This window comes from Ornithodoros turicata, unplaced genomic scaffold, assembly GCF_037126465.1.
Source record: "Ornithodoros turicata isolate Travis unplaced genomic scaffold, ASM3712646v1 Chromosome12, whole genome shotgun sequence".
NCBI classification, from domain to species: domain Eukaryota; kingdom Metazoa; phylum Arthropoda; class Arachnida; order Ixodida; family Argasidae; genus Ornithodoros; species Ornithodoros turicata.
In genome coordinates this window covers 497,682-514,888 of record NW_026999301.1, presented here as the reverse complement: position 1 = coordinate 514,888, position 17,207 = coordinate 497,682, and the positions used below count along the sequence as shown (strand labels likewise).

General features: G+C 44.8%; 1 protein-coding gene and 2 non-coding genes across 6 annotated transcripts in view; 1 reads left to right on the top strand and 2 right to left on the bottom strand.

Annotated features, from left to right (window-relative positions):
• LOC135371654 (inversin-like) overlaps positions 1-16,578 on the bottom strand; it is a 46,277-nt gene extending 29,699 nt beyond the window's left edge. For all 4 annotated transcript variants that reach the window (XM_064605637.1, XM_064605635.1, XM_064605639.1 and 1 more), the window contains exon 1: positions 16,451-16,578. The gene's annotated coding sequence lies outside the window, so the exon portion shown is untranslated. The remainder of the gene's footprint in view (positions 1-16,450) is intronic.
• Trnas-gga (transfer RNA serine (anticodon GGA)) lies at positions 3,287-3,358 on the bottom strand. The gene has a single exon. It is a non-coding gene; the product is annotated as a tRNA-Ser (tRNA).
• Trnas-gga (transfer RNA serine (anticodon GGA)) lies at positions 3,738-3,809 on the top strand. The gene has a single exon. It is a non-coding gene; the product is annotated as a tRNA-Ser (tRNA).
• Positions 16,579-17,207: the final 629 nt, after the last annotated feature.

Here is a 17,207-nt window from a genome sequence, read left to right as displayed (position 1 = left end):
GTATCTCTATCTTGCTTTTCTGGCAGAACTTTAGCGAGTATTCTTGACAAATGCTCTGAAGCCATAAAGACCTAGGTTAAGTGCTAATACGCGAATGTGAACTTAGTCACTTGTCATAATTAGCAGTTATATGTAGAGAGGTAATCAGTCACGTGCTGTGATTATGCACAATAGTATTATACCCGGACCGATCCAAGATCAGCCGCCTAGTGTGGTGTTCCGGTACTAGTCTTCTGCTATAACAGGCCAGGAAATTTCAAGGGAAAGAAGTACACGCCAACAGAGATTATCTATTTCTGGGAATTCGTTGCTGCTTTTTGAGATACAACATGTTTAAAAAAAGAAAATGAAACAAGTAGAAAAGGATGATGCCCAATGTATGCCTTCATTTTTATGCGCTGTGATCTGCGGCAATGTAATCCACCTGACCAATAAATAAACGTAATAAAACGTAAAATGTAAAAATGAAAGCATGTGTGTCATCATGTAATGCAATCTCACATATAATGTGATATAAAATTGCCAATGAAGGAAACAATATAAAAGAGCATAGAACCCTGCATTAGAAGAACTGAAATGACAGTAGACCAAGTCATTGTGCCGTCGGTTGCAGTGTGATAATGTGTGCGTGTCTTTGCATTGCATTCGTTTTACACAATCGTAGAAGCGTTGGTACCTTTTCAACATTTCAAGCCTCTCAACAATAGATTTACTTCAACAAATATGCTTTAAAACGCACAAAAATCGTTTATGCATGGTAAAAGGTCAAACTGTGACTCTTGGTATACTGCATCCCACTCAAAGCGCTAAAATGACGGCAAGAAGGTGTAAACTCAGGGATAGCCCTATCTGTGTGTTTTCGTCTTTTTGTTGTCATTTTAGCGCTTTTAGTAGGGTGCATTATTGATCCTTTTGGTGATTTTTTTGTCAAGAGTCCAAGTTTGGGTATATACTTGAGTACTTGATGGGAAAGAACTCGGGAAAAAGTACTTGAAGTACGCTACAAAGTACACGATTTAAAATGTACTTAAAGTAAAGTACAAGTACGCAGAAATGTACTTCAAGTACTACTTGAGTGCTTGGTACTTCAAGTACTGCCCATCACTGGCTGCGAAGCAACGAACCGCAACGGCAGTCACTCGCCTTAGCGAAACTGTATCTGCTGCATCTCAAAGGAGCGTCGGGGCCTGATGATGTCTTGCAAATGCTGAGGTTGAATTCTTTGAACCTAAAGAAACCAAGTGTGCTCTCGTGCGGTCTTGATGGAAAAGTAGCTCCAGTTAGTACATTTATTTTTCAGTTTCAAGTCTACGCACTGAAAAACACGCAAGTGCACCCGATTATTCTCGTAGCTGTTGTGTAACACGTATGCTTTCTTACGCATCCCACAGAACCCTCCGCTTCACAAACCGAGTTATACCTTATACGACCCTTCTGATGGCTTCTTACAATGCCGCTCTGAAGCATCGAGATGACGAATGGTCCTGGTGGCTGCCCTCTGCTTTCGAAAGATGACACAGTCATATCACACTGTGTTTACTGACTTTCTACCGAGTCTGACAGATCCGACAGACCTGGACTGCCTTTTCCACGAAAGTTTGAAATGTAGGTATGTGTTATATTGGTTTCACATGTCCTCACCACATATTGAGTGTGTATATCATCGTACTTTTCATACTATAGGTGGGGTGCGTGGGCGTGCGCCGGTTCTCCAGAAAGAGTGAAAAGAACGCGGTCAAGATGCCGTAAGCGTTCAACAAGATCCCGCTTGCGTCGATCCCATCGTATGAATGTGTGTACGAGTAAGAAAACATGTAAGAGTGAAAGGGGGATGCGTGAGAGTGTGGTTGGTTTGTCCCTTCAGATGACACACGCTGGGGATCTGTGTTACTTTAGCTCAATTGGTAAGAGCCCTGGACCGGTAATCCAGAAGATGTGGGTTCGAGTCCTACAGCTGGCTAACCTTTTCAGTGACTTATTTCATGAGTGAAAAGAAGCATCCGTATGGGCAGGGTGCGCTGGTTCTCTAGAAAGAGGGGAAGAGCTATGATGGGTAAAGCTATGACGTGACGTCATATGCATGACACTTACAGCATACCTAGCGTACATTATTATTGAACACGTAGCGTGGCAAACTCGACACCAGCCACACAATGCCAGCCATTGTTTCTGTTTTCTCTTCAACTGACATTATTCAATCGAAGTGCCACGTTTCGGTTGGATACTATGATATGGCCTGATATACAGGGTGTTCAAAATTAAGATTTCACTAGCACTTTATAAATAGGCGAACAAAAGAAAACTGGTGCTATTTTTCTGTTCCTTGAGTAAGAAACAGGTGCTACATAATTAGCAGCACCTGCTTCTTACACAAGTAGCGTAAAGTTGTCATCCGGTTTCCTCTCATCGCTGTGTTTGCGTAGCGCTCGTGAAAGCGTAATTTTGAACACCTTGTATATATATGTATTTTTCCTCTCTTTCTTTTTTTTTTTTTTTGCTTTCGTTGTGGAATTGGTCATTTGACAAGAATAGTGACTGTGAAGTTTATTTCCGTTCTTGGAAATATTAAGAGGGCTAAAACCAAACGCTTTTCTTTCAGAACATCCCTTATGCACCTGCATTTCAATTAAGATCTATGTTACAAGTCTGACAGGCCAATGAACACTTGAAGGCGAAAGTGCTGGAACGAAGATGCGTTAATATGTGTAAAAGGTGCTTTGTATGTGTCTGAGTCAAGGACATAGGTCTCAAGCTAATTCCTGTCTTCAGAAGAGGTAACAACGATGCTTCTTCTATCTACTAATCAGCTTCGCTTTTTAGAGTTCCCTGAAAACTAATGGAGCATATCATATACTAGCGCGTTGTTAACCATCTTGAGTTTATCGGTTTCTTTTTTTTTTTTTTCCAGCATGGCCTTAGAAAAGGATATTGAGGCAAAACTAACATACTGGAATTCGTTCACGGCATTTTAAACTGTCTTGATTCCTGGGTCCACGTAGATACAGTATTTTTTTTTATAAGGGCTTTTGACACTGCGCTGTATGTTCGCGTGTTGGCCAAACTAGCCTAATCAAAATTTAGTCCGGCTACCATTAACTGGGTATAGGGTTTCTGAATTAACCGCAACCGTGCAACAACTCGTCAGGAGAACCTATCATCGCCACCGTGCAGCATTTACGTAAACAACGAGATTTGGCCGAGGCAGACCAACAATTAGGGACGACACAGACAAGTAAGCCTCAAACGCTCAGAAATTAACGAATGCAAACAACTCAGGGAAAAGAGGTGCTGACGCCAGGAATCGAGCCTGGGTCTTCTGATTTCCGGTCAGATATGCTAACCGCTACACCACACCAGCACGCGGTTTCCCTTGAGCCATTGAGTGCCTCAAGTACGGCGGGGGGACGGACAACCAACCACGCTATTCCCATTCTCTCTTACATCTTTCTCACTCACTCTCTCATTCAGACACGAGGCAGGGCGTTTGTAAATGACGTAAACAACGAGATTTTGCCGAGGCAGACCAACAATTAGGGACGACACAGACAAGTAAGCCTCAAACGCCCAGAAATTAACGAATGCAAACAACTCAGGGAAAAGAGGTGCTTTACAATCGCCCTGCCTCGTGTCTGAATGAGAGAGTGAGTGAGAAAGATGTAAGAGAGAATGGGAATAGCGTGGTTGGTTGTCCGTCCCCCCCGTACTTGAGGCACTCAATGGCTCAAGGGAAACGGCGTGCTGGTGTGGTGTAGCGGTTAGCATATCTGACCGGAAATCAGAAGACCCAGGTTCGATTCCTGGCGTCAGCACCTCTTTTGCCTGAGTTGTTTGCATTCGTATGCAGCATTTGTCATGTTACAATCGCATCACATTTTAATCTAGTCAAAAGCAAGGCCTTTTGGTGATCGGTCTTGTATAATTACACGCCCCTCCATTATGTAACACCACACTGGGCTCTTCAGCCTATGACAGATAAATAAATATACTGCCAGGTAAGTTGCTCACAAGGCTCATTATTCCATTTCACCGCACTACCTCAAGCAATTGTTAAAGTAGTGGCACAGTGTATGCCTGGGCTCCCCACTAGTCAGGATTCAAACAAAGTTCACAATGTAAAATCGTTTACTGAAAACACTGACTGAACACGACGATTAAGAACAAACAGAGTAAACGTTTCGTTGCCTATTCTGGTGGCATGGTCGGTACAACAGACAACAGTCGAAAACAACATCGAAGGAGTCAAATTAGTGGTGTGCATTCCTCTCATCCAAGGTGTTTCATACACCATTCGAAGGGCTCTGCGCCCATCGGGCATTAAAACTCTGTTTAAACCAATGTACACATTGGCAGCCACATTCAGAAAACCTAAAGATCACACCCCGGCTCATGAACAAAGCGGTGTTGTACATAAAGTTGAGTGCATAGACCGTGATGCAACCTACACTGGCAAGACAGACAAAAGACGTGGGACAAGACTAAAGGAGCATAGAAGGGACGTTGGCCGGACTACGCATGCTACTCGATCCAGGAGCGAATTAGTGGAACATTGTTGACCGGAGGGACATCTATTTAATTTTGACGGTGCGGTAACCTTTGCACATGAATGGGGCCCTAGAAAGTTCTTAGAGTCCTGGTTTATCAGGCGTGACGCATCAGCCTGTAATGCAAACCATGGGCCCCTCTCGGACATGTATGATGCCCTCGTAGATAAGTAGGCTGATGTGCACGTCTTTGGCTGTGTTGTACTGATGATGCCACCCGGATAGGCGACAAAACGTTTACGTTCATCGCGTTAAGCCGGTGTTTGGAGTAAAGGAGTTACATTATGAGATCCTCACCCGGCATTTGGAATATATTTTCAATAAAGCTGTTGTTTTACAAACTTCATTATGTTGCATAAATCGTTCTTACTGCCTATTGTATACCATTCTCGCAGTCACATGAAGCACTGAAAGGCCAATTTCAAAAGTAAGGGCAATATGTCCTTGCAGACATGGCACAGCGTATGCACCAGGCATCTCCATTTCAGAAGCCTAGAGCATTCAGAGCAATTAGTGTGCTAGTGTGGTATTGTGTGCGATATAGCGTGATGTTACGTGATATTCTGTGCAGCATTACATATTTGCTTTTGCTAGGGCAACTACGAAGGGTGCATAGAAAGGCAGTTACAACCTGTTTCCACAAAAGACACTCGGATTAATTAACAGTTCTCTGCCAGACAGCTAAGGCATCTCCAGATTACTACAACATGGGTACCTGGTTATAAATAACAAGAATTCTTACACCTGAGGTCAGTGTTTCCTACACCCTGCTCTCTATCAAAACTGAAGTGTCTTCACTGGACGCTGTCGCTGTCCCTTTCACAAGATGCTCTCTGTGAACCTGACTCCCAGTCCTGGATGCACTGCCTGAGGTAACTTCGGCATGCTTTCCCAACTCGCATGGTCGCAACTTCTATGACCAGTGTGTACTTAATGAAAGCAATATGAGATGCTGTGCTTTGACAGGTTATGTTGGTATCCTTTTTGAGACCGTAGAGAGATGCTCCTTGCTCCCTTTATTCTATACCACACTATCAGACTCAAGCCCACTTGCCACCAAGCCAGTGAGTAGTGCCCCACAGTCAGGGCAATCAAGGGAATCAATCACTGAGGCTAAGAAAAGCTGTTTTCTATGGGGATCTGATCCAGGACTGAGCCATGAGTGGTCCCAGGAAAGCACCAGGGTTTCTTTGAATTTTAGATGAGTCGTCTTCTGGTTTACTCTTTCCTCCTTTTTTTATGTAGTACCTGATTACTTAAGCCTTGTACTGCTTTGGAGATTAAGGGAGAATCACTTCTTCTCAAGACAATAGGGAAAGTTTGTTCGCACAGCGCTCAGAAAATGCGTAAAATATCTCAAAACAGAGGTACTGGCGTGTTCTCTTTGTATTACGCTTGTCAATGACACATTTTGTAGAATTCCAGGACTATCCGTTGATTTGTATTGAGCCCGAATTCGCAAATATTTTAGTGTGCGACACTCTATCGAGATGGCAGCACATGTTTGAGACGCCGCAAACTTTAATTTATTAAAAATCAACGGCCCAAACTTGTCCTCTAAAAAATACGTCATTGACTAGAGAAAAGCTAAAACAACAGTACCAATGTTATGATGATCGTTTAGAGTGTTCACGTGTCTTATGCGAACGAAAATCGCCCATAGATTTCTGAAGAAGTGATTCCGCCTTAATGATGTGGAGATAATGTAAGAGGTGGGACAAGGCGTAAGACACAACGAGACAAAGTGTGACAACATTCCTTCTGAAAATGTTTATGTATCATTCACACATAGAGAGTACCCATAATAGAGTGCCTACAATAATGTATCCACAAAGTTTTTTTTCCCTTAATTCTTATTATTCATTCATTATTTCCATCTATAGCGACGGCAGTAGCCCCAGACAAAAAGCTGCCAATCTGCAGCTTGAAACTATCCGGAAACCGTGATGTACACGGCAATGACAAGCAGTCACAAGACACAGAAAATAGGAACCGTGGTTATACCCACGCTAACGTTTAGTAAGCCACCTGCAAAAGTTAAAAAAGAAAACATCGGGAACGGATTTCAAAGCGAACCGTATTCAAATATATACTTGTATTCATCTAGTGTTACTGAGAGTTGATACCGGAACATGTGTGTTCCGTGTGAGGTTCGACATTGTGATACCACTATCCAACCTTCGGTAGCTAGCTAAAAACTACAAACACACATTACAGATACGATATCGCAATTTCAAGGTTCTGCACAATTTCTGTTTCACAATGCCCAGTTCCGGATTGGTCACTAGAAGACGTTCTCCTGTCTCTTCATCAGCTGGACTCTCGCCCCTTCTCCCTATCGAAATTGCTTGGTCCCTGGCTCAATCCAGCCCAGCAACGATCTGCGCTCAAAGCTCTTTTGACATTTCTGGACACCGGCGGACTTCGTTTGTTATTGTGAAGGGGCTCGTTATTTTATTCCCCACATCCCCACCAGCAATGGGGTAGAGTATCGCCCCTGGCGATGAACCTCCTCACTCTCCAAAGTCAAAATAAAGTTGTTGTTGTCCTGAGGGCAGCGTTTCACCCCTATTGTTTAAGCCTTCTTTGTTTGGCTTCCCACAAATTTCCAACACACAGTCACGGAAGCAATGCCCCCCCCCCCCCCCCCGAGGGCAATTCGCAGCCAAGAGACAGACGACATAATACGCAATTCTGCGGAGACACAGGATTAAGGTGATTGCGTGAATTGTTGGAATTTACTGTCCTTCCCCACTCCCTAGTAGTCAGGCTCCACCGACAGTAAGACTTAATTTGGGCATTAGCTTTGACCGATGTAATTTTGCAAAAAAAGAAAAGGGTTTTCAGTGATTAACGTCGAAACAGGCACAGAAGGGAAATTTCTAACTTCACGCATGTTCAACATCCCCGGTGCAATGCATAAGGTGCACTTCCCATGTTTTTACTGGTGAACACTCTAAAAAATATAACTCCTTTTTGGGTGTAATTTGACGATACCCTAACTGACTCCCTTTTCGGTGTATATATACACCCTCTAGCAAAACTACACCCCTCAGAAAGGGTGTTCTCTGAACACCTCTTTTGGTGTAATCTAGCGGTACCCTAACTGACTCCCTTTTTGGTGTATGTCTACACCCCCAAGCAAGACAACACCCTTCAGTAAGGGTGTTATGCCGAGGGCAACAGAAACACAACGGTTAAAATAACAGGCATATTCTTTATTCGGATTACCTATAATACACTGCATGCACTGCAATAACAACACCAATAGTCACCGCACAATACAAAACATAAAAGTGTCCACCAACATGTCGACCAAGATGAAGGTATTACGGTGAGGCCAAGAGAAGTCCTGCCTCTGTAGTGAAAGAAAAAATTAACTGTGAAATGTCTTAATCAAATTAAGGGCGAAATACAAATTACATGACAGTTACGCAGATGGCTGAGGCTAGAGAAGAATTAAGAGTATACACAAACACAGCTCTCGTCAACGTGCAAGCAGCTCAAGATAGAAAGTAAGACAATCGATAAATGATGATGATGATTGAATTTTATTGGCGCAAAAGCAACTTAAGCTATAATACGCCAAAACCATGGTAATATTGTGACTAGTTAAAAATCAGATGATTATACTAAAATAAGAAGCAGACAATCATAGTGTAGTTAAAAGACCAATGTCCCTACAAAGCTGCAATCGGTAAAGGGTCAGCGAAGTGTCGGTAGCGAGACCCGAACCCATACCTCTCTGATTTCTGGTCAAGTGTATTACCAATTACACCATTCTGACATCGCCAACACGCAAACTTGCCAGGGCCTTGTTCAGAAGACGCGCACAGCCATTGACTCAGCACATCTGACCGGAAATCAGAGGGTTGTGGCCTCGTGGTTTCATTGCCCGCTACCTCTCGCCTCTTGAGTTGTGACTCTTGCCAGCTGCCTTACTTGCTACCACAAATTGCACCGACTTCGTTTGTTACGTATACCCCTTGACTTTGCCTAACGACCACATGTGACGCGCGACAACACAACACGACGCGCACTGTTCTCTGACCTAATCCATGCATTTCACTTAAGGTTCAAACATAATCTCAAAATACCCGCTTCAAAGGCACCTCAATCAACCAGACAAGACAAAATACACCGACAACACTTACCAAACAGCACGCTTCAGCAAGACGCTCGGACAAGTTACTCGATCCGATGGGCGCGGCGCATCTGTTGCTTGCATCCGTTCGAGACCCTGAACCATAATCCTTGCAGTGTCATACTAAACTCAGATGGTCAAATGACCTGTAGTTCACCAAACGGCCTCCCAAAAGAACACGAAAACTTCCACAACTAACTCCAACCGCCATAGCTGGAGAACACAGAGTAAACAGCACACTGTTGCCAGACCTGTCGTAGCGAAACGTTTTAAATTTGATGGCCACTACACCTTTTTCACACCAATTCTCGAAATTACACCCTGCAGAGCGGGACATACACATATTACACCCATTTCAGACCAAAAACAGGGTGTATTCTTTTTCCTCAGAGTGTAATAAGGGAGTAAAACAGTTGATACACCCCAAATACACCCCAATTACACCTAAAAAGGAGTTTTATTTTTTAGAGTGAAGGATGCTTTCAGGGTGTACCTACAGACCTGTGTGTAATAAATGCTTAACTTGTAAGACTCAACAACATAATCTTTATTCCAGATCTCTCAGTCCTCCACGCTTGAGACTCTCTCCTCCTCTTCCTCGTCCACTACACCCTTACATCTATCCCCCAGTTGAGCGCCCTCTCTCCAGACATTGTAAGGAATGAAGTTGTTTGCAGCGGCACACTAAATGTCTCCACCAGCTCCAGTGTAAACAACGGTTTTCAGTACTCCGTTCTTGTGAGCCGTCTTATGTACGACAAAGGGGCCCACTATGTGCCGACCTGGTCCAGGTAACCCTTTCCGAACCATGACAAGATCTCCCGGTTGAATGTTCGGGACCTTCAACGAATGTCGTTTGTCGAAGGATCTTTTCATTGACTCTCGGTAATCCTGTTCTTGCTTGAGTGAGGTGCGTGCCTCTTGAAGCTGAATATTTAGGTCGATGCCAAGCTGCCTGTCCGCAGGCTACCTGTGGCTGCAAAACTAGGAGAGCATCCGAGTGCAGTTTTTTCTGATCGATTGTGCACGGTGGTGGACCGCTGCTTCCAGGGAACACTTCCAACCTCCATGGAATGTACGGTACAGAGTCATGTGCCAGTCGGCCAGGCCATTAGCTGCGGGATGGTATGGGGAAGTGTATTTAAACGTGATACAACGCTGTACAGCCCATTCGTGTAGGAGCTTGGTCTTGAAGGCAAGTGCATTGTCGTTGACAATGACCTTGGTGTCACGAAACATGGCTCTATCCATCAGGGCGACGATGGTCTTGGTATTTTCCTTCCCTACTCGGGCAGCAACCATCCGTGTGCATTGGTCAATGGCCAGCAAGAAAGACTGTGTTTTCTTTGTTGTGCCCGATTTCTTCTTGACCTCAGCGAAATATAGGTGGGCAACCTCGAACAGAATAGAGGAGTGGTTCGGTAGCGTCACAACATCTGGTTGTGGCATGAATTTTGCTTTTGCAAGCTGACACGTGTGGCAAGAACGGACATATTCCTTCATTCCTGGCCACGTGAAGCGTTTAATTTTCTATGCGTCCGGGGAGATCCATCATGTCCACCGGAGTGCGGGCTGTCATGATAAAGGTTCAGTACTCTGGTTTGAAGGGATGGTGGGACATGGTATTTTCCATCTCTGAATTGGTGGGGTTCCGTTCCCTCCCATATTGTGAGCTCACACACGTAGTGACCATGTGACAGTCTTGATAGTGCATCGGCGTCCTGCAGCTGTCGACCTGGACGATGAGAGACTTCACAATCATATTGCTGAAGCTCCAGTATCCACCTCGCTATTCGATTTTTAGGTCGAGCTGTCTGTAACAAGTGGGTCAGAGCGGTGTTATCTGTCACGAGGTGAAATTTTCTACCCTCCAGATATGGTTGGAAATACCTTTGAGCCACGAGCACTGCTAGTGTTTTTTTTTTCGGTTACAGAATAGTTAACCTCTGGTTTATTAAAAGTATACGAATGGTATCCAATTAGTCGTAGTTGCTGGTGAGCTGATGCGAAAGGATGACGCTGGCAAAGAACGGCACCGGTTCCGTAATATGAAGCGTCAGTGTGCAACTCGAAAGGAAGTTGGAAGTTCGGTAGCGTAAGGACAGGGCCAGATGAAATCGCTGTAACTAAGTTCTTGTAAGCAGCTTCACACTGTTGTGTCCACACAAATGGTACATCTTTCTGTATCAGAAGAGTGAGGCACTTGGCTTTCCTCGCGTAGTCCTTTATATAAGCACGAAAGTGTCCAGCCAAGCCCGAAAAAAAACACGGAATGAATGTAAGTTGTGTGGCTTTGCGAGTTGACTAATGTGCGTTACGGATTCAGCCTTTGTACTTTTTGTGTGTCCATCGAATACTCGTCCCAGGAAGGTCACCCGGTCCTTAAAGAACTCACTCTTCTTGAAGATGACTTTGAGAGATGCTGCACGTAGTGCTTCGAGTATTTGTTGCAGATGGATGCTGTGATCATGAGCTGACCTCTAATACACCAGTATGTCATCAAGATATACTTGGCAAACTTTTCCTAGGAGAGGCTGCAGTATTGCACTCATGATATTTTGGAACCAGCTAGGCCAATTTTTCCATCCGAATGGTAACCTGTCATATTCATACGGGCCGTGTAAAGCTGTAAATGCTGTATGCTTTCTTCCGCAAGCGGGACTTGCCAAAAGCCTTTGCACAAATCAATTGGAGAGAACGATGTTGAACCACCAGTTTCATTGATGATGTCATCGATTCGTGGCATCTGATCAGGGAAGAGATCCGTTTGGCTGTTGACTTTCCTGTAGTCTGTGCACAAACGCAGGGATCCATCCTCTTTTGGTACAATTGTTACCGGGGGTGCAAAAGAGGAAGTAGAAGGTCTTATGACACCCGCTTGTAACATGTCAATTTCTTGTGCGAGCCACATTTTCTTGTCTCTAGACATAGGGTAAGGCTTTTGTTTGATGTCTGTAGTGTCGTTGAGTTTGAATGGTACCGCAAAGTGTTTGACGGCTGGCGGGTAGCCCTGTGCGCATACAAGGTCTGGGTACAATCGTATTATGTCGTCTGGGTCTTGGATGCAGAATGCTGGACTGACGACTTCTCGTTGTGGGTCCACGTCCACTTTGTGATTCCAATATAGATTTAGTTTGAGGGCCTTCATGTCAGGTTGTGAGAGCAAAACGTCATGCTGAACATGTGACATGACCAAAGCATGAACAGTGACGCTTGTTTCTTGATATGTAAAAGAGACCTCAGTCCACGTATTATGGGATTTAGTGCGGCCATAACACGTACAGGTCTGCCAACAGTAACTTGGGCAGGATCAAGCCTGCTGCGATTGATTACGGATATTGATGCACCTGTATCGACAAATGCTTTGATCGACTGATCATTTATAATGACATTAATGATTAACGAATACTAAGTTTGCATGTATAACTAAGATAGTCTCCTTTGGTGTCATCAGGTGGGACTTTGCACCCTCGTTTATTCGTTTAAATCGTCCTTGGTTGTCTCTGAGACGTTGCGAGTGTCAGTTGTTGCTGCATTTGACTGCCGTGTAGAAGAATACATCTTGGGTTGCAGTTTCTCTATTTGATCTACCGCACTGAGTGTGATGACTTTTCGAAGGAACGGGGCCTGGATGCATTGTCCAAAGGTCGAGACGAATAGCTTTCGCTGCTAATGTCTTTCATACAGTCTAGAAGACTCTCGATGGTGTTGGTGCCCTCACCAGCACTTGAGACTGTGTATCCTTTGGCAGACCGTGAATAATCAAGTCGATGATTGCAGTGTCAGGTAGGTTTGGCTCGGCTACGTGAAGTAAGCGATTCTTCTCATAAAAGTACTCCAGGATGGATCCTGTCTTGAACTTGAAAAAGATTGCTCTGTCCCAGCTTTCAATCGGGTTCTCCCGGAACGACTTCAAAAAACTTTTCTTCCATTCCGACTAACTGTCGTCGCTGTGTTTCGCCAAGCGCAATTCATACCACTTTTTGGACATCCCAGATAAAAATAGACGCAAATTTTTTATCCTGTCATTATCGGTCAACCAATGGTTGGATTCGCATGCGTACTCATAAAACGATATTCACCCTTCCGGGCTTGTTGTCCGTCAAAGACGTCTGCCTTCACTAGCTCAAGGCGATGGCGATTAGAAGTTCTGTATGACCATTTTAAGGGTTTCTTGGCATTTCAAAAGCTGCTGCCCCTGCGCTTCAATCAAGCGCAGAAGCGTGTCGGTCCCAGAGGACTGCACAGGACCTGTAGAGCACAGTTCCTACGTAGCGATCCTAATCAGCCACTCTGATGTTGATTTTAACGGAGCCTTCATCGATCATTTCCTGTGCTGTTTTCCTCATCTTGGAAAAGTACAGCAGCACGAAATGCATCATCGCTCACCGTTTTTGGAAGGTCCAGGGTATCTTCCTCCGCCGGTGCACATCTTGTGAAAAGGAGGCTCGCGGTTGAGTCCATTTCCGCCTGGAGCTCTATTCACATATCCGCTGTCGACTGCGCCAATTGTAAAACTCATGAACAGAATCTTTATTCCAGATCTCTCAGTCTCAGTCCACCACGCTCGAGATTCTCTCCTCCTCTTCCTCGTCCCACTACACCCTTACATAACTTATGCTTGTGTGTTTACTACTGTCAGCCATATGAAAGATTGCACATATTCTCTTCACAAACAGTTGCACAGTGAACATATGAACACAAAGCTATACATACAACCAGCACATGCAACAAAGGCATATTGACTTCAAGCAACAGTAGCATTTTCTAGTACGGCTCCTGCTATATGACAACGTGCAACTTTGATGGCCACCTATCTGGCAGGCTAATTTTCATCGCATACGTAATTGTTTTAATGGTAAAGGAATATGAAAAGCAGGACGACACGAAACATATTTATCATGTAGGTTACAAGCGTTCACAGAGTCTTGGCGAAGTTACACCTCTTTCTGGTTTTGATTTTTATTTATTTATTTATGAATATAGCTCAAAGGCCCTTGCGGGCATTACATGAGAAGCGACATCAACATGCACTCTCAGAAAAAAAGCGTGAAGTAGTTATTACACGTTTTAGGAGGTAATAGTTGTCGCATATGTTATGCCTAAAAGGTTGCAAAGTTCTACCTGCTACCTCACTCTCTGCCATAAATGATAGGGTTACCGCTTCTGATTCGGTGAGCGGGGGGGGGGGGGGGGCGTACGCCTTTTTGTGGCAATTTGGGTATATGATAATTGCTTTTGCCACCCTATTACACCCTTTATCAGACGCTATGTTTACCTAGGTGGTAACTATAGAAGTTACCACCTTTTCACACCCTTTTTTCTTAGAGTGTGGGTCACTTAACAAGTACAAAAGTTACAAGTAACATACATATTTGGAAGGCAGACTCTGCTTTTCGCTTTTTCATCACTCTTGCTCAACAAATTGTTCATTGTAACAACGGTACACAATGTCACGAAAGGAGTGCTTATCTATCGTTCCCCAAGACTCATTAAAAGGGACTTTAGTGCTGTGTTTCAACACAACATATTGATCCCATGAATGAACCATGCGTCATCCTGCATAGCTATAAATCATCCTAAATCCAAATGCTGAATTATTGTAACCGCGATAGACGAGCTGTGCGAAGAGTTAGTTTGGATTCACTTAGGATCTTGGGTATTTGAAGCCTGTGGCAGTTCCTGTTGGGAAGACTTGCCAGATCCCGTTGCACTGCACAAGCTGGGATGGCCATCCTCTTGTATTTCCCACGCTTGTGCCAATGTGCAAACTGGAGATACGCAGAGTATCTCTATCTGTACGCACAATATCTGTATAGTTGTGTACATCTGTAAATGCACATAAAATATAGTTTAGGCAAATAGGTAACCGGTCACAGTACAGGGTGTGGGCAGTAGCATTTCCACATGCACATGAGTGCCACTGCAGTTTATATGCACACGCCCTGTATACTACTACACGTGCTGTATTCTTTTAGCAGCCAACTTTTTTTTTTTACTTTTCACTGAATCGACAAGTTGAGCACTCAATATCGCTAAAAGCCTACGCGCAGGGCAATACATCAAAATGATGACTCAAGACACAGCACACTGACAATTACACAGTTGCCTGTATTGCTTTTCCCCAGTTCAGAGTCGTGTATTGTGTCGTCTTTTTATATACTACGCTGTGTAACTGGAGTTTTTAGCGACTTTAATGCAGGACCAAACCAATTTTCAGCGCCCAAATTTGAACATCGTTGGACAAGAACACATGTGACTTACGTGTGAATGTGGTCGCTCATAGGTTCGCGCTGCGCACAGACCTCAAAATATGCCACCTTCAAGGAAGACTTATTCAGGCATAGAAGTTGGAAATCTTCGTGGGTTGTAATGCACTCATACTGCAGTCATTCGGCAGGGCCTTCGAGCTCCTTGCAGCACAAGCATTCGATCTCCTTCGGCATTATGACACACGAGCACCACCGGCACCTTAAACAACAAGCGCGCATTAAATGCGAGGCCGCAAAATTTACACAAGAGGTTTACATGTTCGATCACAGTGTGCGCTAAAAAGCTAATCGCCTACCTGTCTGTCGAAGAGAGGCGACTGATGGTGTTTACTTATCTGTGGCCGATGTTCGTGTAACTTTCACTTCGGCTCGAATTTGCGGCATCGGCGGAGTTTCGAAGAGAAGGAACTGTTCAGCACGCAGGATTTCCTTCTCCACCGCAGAAAGGTCAGAAAAAGGTTCCGGGCTCGAAGTCTCCGCATTTCTTACTTTGACTTCCATTTTGAAGATCGCTTTCCGGATGCAGCCGCTCTCACAAACTCACTCACCACAGAACTTCCCGTCCGGGCGCCGAAGGAAACATGAGCCTCACGCAGACGGAAACTGGCAGATATCCCCTACAGAGAGGCTAGATTTCGGCACCAATTGCGCGAGTTGAGGAGGAAAAGCCAAGCCTATTTTCAGTTGCCCGTTTGGCAAACTTTGCTACCAAAATATTTCGCGTGTGGCTTGGAGGTCACGATTCGTGATAGATGCAAACGAAAGATTTGTCGATCTTGTGGTCAGAGTCCCTTTAAAACCAACGTTCTCCAGTGTTTGGGTCGTTGGAGCTGCGTTGTGTTGTGTTGAGAAGAGGAATGAAAAACAAAACAAAAAAAATCCGGGCTCAGAGAGAATTGGCCACTTTTGTAAGAGAAAAGACGGGGAGAAACGCAACAAAGGGGGAGGGGAGCGTCGAAGACAGAGGATGATCCAGGGGAATAGTTCCCCTAACGTGCAACATTTCGTCGTGTCCGAGGAGCTGAGCAGCTCGCGTGGCGGAGGGTTCTAGCGAGTTTCTCCGGAGCAGGAGGAGGACAAAAACAAGAACAGAAGACCGTGGAAGTATGCGAGAAGCTGGCAGCAGTGCAAAAACGACTGACAAATTAATTAAAGTAATGAGTTGAAAATACAAAAAAAAAAAAGTATTGTAGATAGAGTACAAAATTCCCCTTCGAAAATGCAACTAGTAAGATACTAAATGCCGAAAAAGGCACTTAAAATTCATCATTTTGCATCGAATACTTTAAATACGCACAGGTCTGCCTCATGGAGATTACCGCCCCTCCCGCTCCTACCGCCGACACCCCTGCAGAAAAGTACACGTCCAGCCTCCCCCAAATTAGAGAAACAACGCCCCCTGAAACAGAGTGTCGATACGTGCAGTAAAGTTGTTCATTCAGAATGTGTGATTTTGGCTGGTGGTAAGACAGAAAAAGTAATTCATTGCTTACGCAGGAGCGTAATGGCAGCGGCTGCTCTCCGCAGTATGGGTGGCCTCAATGACGTAACTGCGTTCACACTATGTTATGGAAATTTCACGGACGAAAACGCTGTCTTGCTTCACTAATGCCAGATATGCCCGAAGGCAAGTTGGGCGTGTAGGAAGCGGCTATGCAGCCAACGCGACTACCCCGCCATCTGGCAGCAAGGGCTCGAAGATGCTCCGGCGCGCTACAGTTTAAACGTTCACCGCACGCGAACGTGGAATATATGCGCACGTGGATACACGGCTGTTTCTGTATGACGCCGCACTAATGGGATGGAATGGATGGGTCTTCAACCGTTTGTCTCCGAGCGCTCCGGCGAGACGTACGCCCCCGAATGAACGCATCGTCGCAATTCTTCATGCAGCGTTCGTGCCACGTACTAACTTTGGTTGACCATGTGCGGACACGTAGAATGTTTTTCGAGCGTTTTCTGGAGATTCCCGTAAGTCCTCCGAATGAACGCATCATCGCAATTCTTCATTCAGAGTTCGTCGCCCGTACTAACTTTGGTTGGCTGGGTATACATCTGGTAGAAGCTAAGCGCTCGGATTACATTTGCAGGGTTGTTTTTGAACGCCTGTTCCCAACTCGAGCGCTACGCTCTGACAACAGCACCGAGAAACAAAGCCTGATCGCACAGGCTATGTGACGTAACAATTAGGAGTCCCTGGTGGCTACCGATTCTCGTAGGCCATAGCTATTGAGACACGCCACGTGGCAG